Genomic DNA, 5676 nt, shown 5'->3' with positions numbered 1-5676 from the left:
ACTGAAGGACGGCCCCGACCGAGACAGGGCCTTAGTGGGGTGCTCCCATAGCGGGCTATATCAATAGAATGACCGGTAAAAGTATTTAAAACCGTTTTATAATTTTTGGGTTACCAGATGCACGTTTTCAATCACCAGTTGCACGGAGGATTAATAGCAATCTGCATCCATCGTGATTTCTTAAAGTGTGTAAAAAGCACCCAAGGACGGCCCTGACAGAGAGAGGGCCGTAGTGGGGCACTCCCCTAGCGGGCTATATCAATAGAATGACGGGTAAAAGTATTTAAAACCCTTTTATAATTTTTGGGTTACCAGATGCACGTTTTCAATCACCAGGTGCACGGAGGAAAATGAGCATTTGCATCCATAGTCATGTTTTAAACCGTCCATAAAGCACTCTTGGCCGGCCCCGGCAGAGAGAGAAAGAGATGGTGAAAAAAAAAAAAAATCATCATCAGACCTTCCATAAATAATTCGGGCCGGCCCCCATTGCTAAAGGTCCGTAGTAGGGTGCGCCATAAGCGGACATGAATAGATGGAACACCGCTAACCGCATAGAGAACCGTGTTTTGGGTGACCAGGTGCACGTTTTCAATCACCAGTTGCACATTTTCAATCACCAGTTGCACGGAGGATTAATAGCAATCTGCATCCATCGCGATTTCTTAAAGTGTCTATAAAGCACTCAGGACGGGCCCGACCGAGACAGGGCCTTAGTGGGGTGCTCCCATAGCGGGCAACAATGAGAGGGGTGCCTTTAAATTCATTTTGAACCATATTTGAAATTTTGGGTTACCAGATGCACGTTTTCAATCACCAGTTGCACGGAGGATTAATAGCAATCTGCATCCATCGTGATTTCTTAAAGTGTGTAAAAAGCACCCAAGGACGGCCCTGACAGAGAGAGGGCCGTAGTGGGGCACTCCCCTAGCGGGCTATATCAATAGAATGACGGGTAAAAGTATTTAAAACCCTTTTATAATTTTTGGGTTACCAGATGCACGTTTTCAATCACCAGGTGCACGGAGGAAAATGAGCATTTGCATCCATAGTCATGTTTTAAACCGTCCATAAAGCACTCTTGGCCGGCCCCGGCAGAGAGAGAAAGAGATGGTGAAAAAAAAAAAAAATCATCATCAGACCTTCCATAAATAATTCGGGCCGGCCCCCATTGCTAAAGGTCCGTAGTAGGGTGCGCCATAAGCGGACATGAATAGATGGAACACCGCTAACCGCATAGAGAACCGTGTTTTGGGTGACCAGGTGCACGTTTTCAATCACCAGTTGCACATTTTCAATCACCAGTTGCACGGAGGATTAATAGCAATCTGCATCCATCGCGATTTCTTAAAGTGTCTATAAAGCACTCAGGACGGGCCCGACCGAGACAGGGCCTTAGTGGGGTGCTCCCATAGCGGGCAACAATGAGAGGGGTGCCTTTAAATTCATTTTGAACCATATTTGAAATTTTGGGTTACCAGATGCACGTTTTCAATCACCAGTTGCACGGAGGATTAATAGCAATCTGCATCCATCGTGATTTCTTAAAGTGTGTAAAAAGCACCCAAGGACGGCCCTGACAGAGAGAGGGCCGTAGTGGGGCACTCCCCTAGCGGGCTATATCAATAGAATGACGGGTAAAAGTATTTAAAACCCTTTTATAATTTTTGGGTTACCAGATGCACGTTTTCAATCACCAGGTGCACGGAGGAAAATGAGCATTTGCATCCATAGTCATGTTTTAAACCGTCCATAAAGCACTCTTGGCCGGCCCCGGCAGAGAGAGAAAGAGATGGTGAAAAAAAAAAAAAATCATCATCAGACCTTCCATAAATAATTCGGGCCGGCCCCCATTGCTAAAGGTCCGTAGTAGGGTGCGCCATAAGCGGACATGAATAGATGGAACACCGCTAACCGCATAGAGAACCGTGTTTTGGGTGACCAGGTGCACGTTTTCAATCACCAGTTGCACATTTTCAATCACCAGTTGCACGGAGGATTAATAGCAATCTGCATCCATCGCGATTTCTTAAAGTGTCTATAAAGCACTCAGGACGGGCCCGACCGAGACAGGGCCTTAGTGGGGTGCTCCCATAGCGGGCAACAATGAGAGGGGTGCCTTTAAATTCATTTTGAACCATATTTGAAATTTTGGGTTACCAGATGCACGTTTTCAATCACCAGTTGCACGGAGGATTAATAGCAATCTGCATCCATCGTGATTTCTTAAAGTGTGTAAAAAGCACCCAAGGACGGCCCTGACAGAGAGAGGGCCGTAGTGGGGCACTCCCCTAGCGGGCTATATCAATAGAATGACGGGTAAAAGTATTTAAAACCCTTTTATAATTTTTGGGTTACCAGATGCACGTTTTCAATCACCAGGTGCACGGAGGAAAATGAGCATTTGCATCCATAGTCATGTTTTAAACCGTCCATAAAGCACTCTTGGCCGGCCCCGGCAGAGAGAGAAAGAGATGGTGAAAAAAAAAAAAAATCATCATCAGACCTTCCATAAATAATTCGGGCCGGCCCCCATTGCTAAAGGTCCGTAGTAGGGTGCGCCATAAGCGGACATGAATAGATGGAACACCGCTAACCGCATAGAGAACCGTGTTTTGGGTGACCAGGTGCACGTTTTCAATCACCAGTTGCACATTTTCAATCACCAGTTGCACGGAGGATTAATAGCAATCTGCATCCATCGCGATTTCTTAAAGTGTCTATAAAGCACTCAGGACGGGCCCGACCGAGACAGGGCCTTAGTGGGGTGCTCCCATAGCGGGCAACAATGAGAGGGGTGCCTTTAAATTCATTTTGAACCATATTTGAAATTTTGGGTTACCAGATGCACGTTTTCAATCACCAGTTGCACGGAGGATTAATAGCAATCTGCATCCATCGTGATTTCTTAAAGTGTGTAAAAAGCACCCAAGGACGGCCCTGACAGAGAGAGGGCCGTAGTGGGGCACTCCCCTAGCGGGCTATATCAATAGAATGACGGGTAAAAGTATTTAAAACCCTTTTATAATTTTTGGGTTACCAGATGCACGTTTTCAATCACCAGGTGCACGGAGGAAAATGAGCATTTGCATCCATAGTCATGTTTTAAACCGTCCATAAAGCACTCTTGGCCGGCCCCGGCAGAGAGAGAAAGAGATGGTGAAAAAAAAAAAAAATCATCATCAGACCTTCCATAAATAATTCGGGCCGGCCCCCATTGCTAAAGGTCCGTAGTAGGGTGCGCCATAAGCGGACATGAATAGATGGAACACCGCTAACCGCATAGAGAACCGTGTTTTGGGTGACCAGGTGCACGTTTTCAATCACCAGTTGCACATTTTCAATCACCAGTTGCACGGAGGATTAATAGCAATCTGCATCCATCGCGATTTCTTAAAGTGTCTATAAAGCACTCAGGACGGGCCCGACCGAGACAGGGCCTTAGTGGGGTGCTCCCATAGCGGGCAACAATGAGAGGGGTGCCTTTAAATTCATTTTGAACCATATTTGAAATTTTGGGTTACCAGATGCACGTTTTCAATCACCAGTTGCACGGAGGATTAATAGCAATCTGCATCCATCGTGATTTCTTAAAGTGTGTAAAAAGCACCCAAGGACGGCCCTGACAGAGAGAGGGCCGTAGTGGGGCACTCCCCTAGCGGGCTATATCAATAGAATGACGGGTAAAAGTATTTAAAACCCTTTTATAATTTTTGGGTTACCAGATGCACGTTTTCAATCACCAGGTGCACGGAGGAAAATGAGCATTTGCATCCATAGTCATGTTTTAAACCGTCCATAAAGCACTCTTGGCCGGCCCCGGCAGAGAGAGAAAGAGATGGTGAAAAAAAAAAAAAATCATCATCAGACCTTCCATAAATAATTCGGGCCGGCCCCCATTGCTAAAGGTCCGTAGTAGGGTGCGCCATAAGCGGACATGAATAGATGGAACACCGCTAACCGCATAGAGAACCGTGTTTTGGGTGACCAGGTGCACGTTTTCAATCACCAGTTGCACATTTTCAATCACCAGTTGCACGGAGGATTAATAGCAATCTGCATCCATCGCGATTTCTTAAAGTGTCTATAAAGCACTCAGGACGGGCCCGACCGAGACAGGGCCTTAGTGGGGTGCTCCCATAGCGGGCAACAATGAGAGGGGTGCCTTTAAATTCATTTTGAACCATATTTGAAATTTTGGGTTACCAGATGCACGTTTTCAATCACCAGTTGCACGGAGGATTAATAGCAATCTGCATCCATCGTGATTTCTTAAAGTGTGTAAAAAGCACCCAAGGACGGCCCTGACAGAGAGAGGGCCGTAGTGGGGCACTCCCCTAGCGGGCTATATCAATAGAATGACGGGTAAAAGTATTTAAAACCCTTTTATAATTTTTGGGTTACCAGATGCACGTTTTCAATCACCAGGTGCACGGAGGAAAATGAGCATTTGCATCCATAGTCATGTTTTAAACCGTCCATAAAGCACTCTTGGCCGGCCCCGGCAGAGAGAGAAAGAGATGGTGAAAAAAAAAAAAAATCATCATCAGACCTTCCATAAATAATTCGGGCCGGCCCCCATTGCTAAAGGTCCGTAGTAGGGTGCGCCATAAGCGGACATGAATAGATGGAACACCGCTAACCGCATAGAGAACCGTGTTTTGGGTGACCAGGTGCACGTTTTCAATCACCAGTTGCACATTTTCAATCACCAGTTGCACGGAGGATTAATAGCAATCTGCATCCATCGCGATTTCTTAAAGTGTCTATAAAGCACTCAGGACGGGCCCGACCGAGACAGGGCCTTAGTGGGGTGCTCCCATAGCGGGCAACAATGAGAGGGGTGCCTTTAAATTCATTTTGAACCATATTTGAAATTTTGGGTTACCAGATGCACGTTTTCAATCACCAGTTGCACGGAGGATTAATAGCAATCTGCATCCATCGTGATTTCTTAAAGTGTGTAAAAAGCACCCAAGGACGGCCCTGACAGAGAGAGGGCCGTAGTGGGGCACTCCCCTAGCGGGCTATATCAATAGAATGACGGGTAAAAGTATTTAAAACCCTTTTATAATTTTTGGGTTACCAGATGCACGTTTTCAATCACCAGGTGCACGGAGGAAAATGAGCATTTGCATCCATAGTCATGTTTTAAACCGTCCATAAAGCACCCAGGGCCGGCCCCGGCAGAGAGAGAAAAAGAGGGGAAAAGTGTTGAAAAAAAAAAAAAATCATACCTTCCATAAATAATTCGGACCGGCCCCCATTGAAAAGGTCCGTAGTAGGGTGCATCATTATCGGACATGAATCTCGGGAACACCGCTAACCGCATAGAGAACCGTGTTTTGGGTTACCAGATGCACGTTTTCAATCACCAGTTGCACGGAGAGAGAAAAAAAAAATCATACCTTCCATAAATAATTCGGACCGGCCCCCATTGAAAAGGTCCGTAGTAGGGTGCATCATTATCGGACATGAATCTCGGGAACACCGCTAACCGCATAGAGAACCGTGTTTTGGGTGACCAGGTGCACGTTTTCAATCACCAGTTGCACGGAGAAAAAAAAAGTAATCATACCTTCCATAAATAATTCAGGCCGACCCCCATTGAAAAAGGTCCGTAGTAGGGTGCATCATTATCGGACATGTATATCTGTAACACCGGCAAGCGCATTG

Source organism: Oncorhynchus mykiss, unplaced genomic scaffold (assembly GCF_013265735.2).
Source record: "Oncorhynchus mykiss isolate Arlee unplaced genomic scaffold, USDA_OmykA_1.1 un_scaffold_60, whole genome shotgun sequence".
NCBI lineage: Eukaryota > Metazoa > Chordata > Actinopteri > Salmoniformes > Salmonidae > Oncorhynchus > Oncorhynchus mykiss.
The sequence above is the reverse complement of the archived record's forward strand: the minus strand, read 5'-3'. Positions refer to the sequence as shown.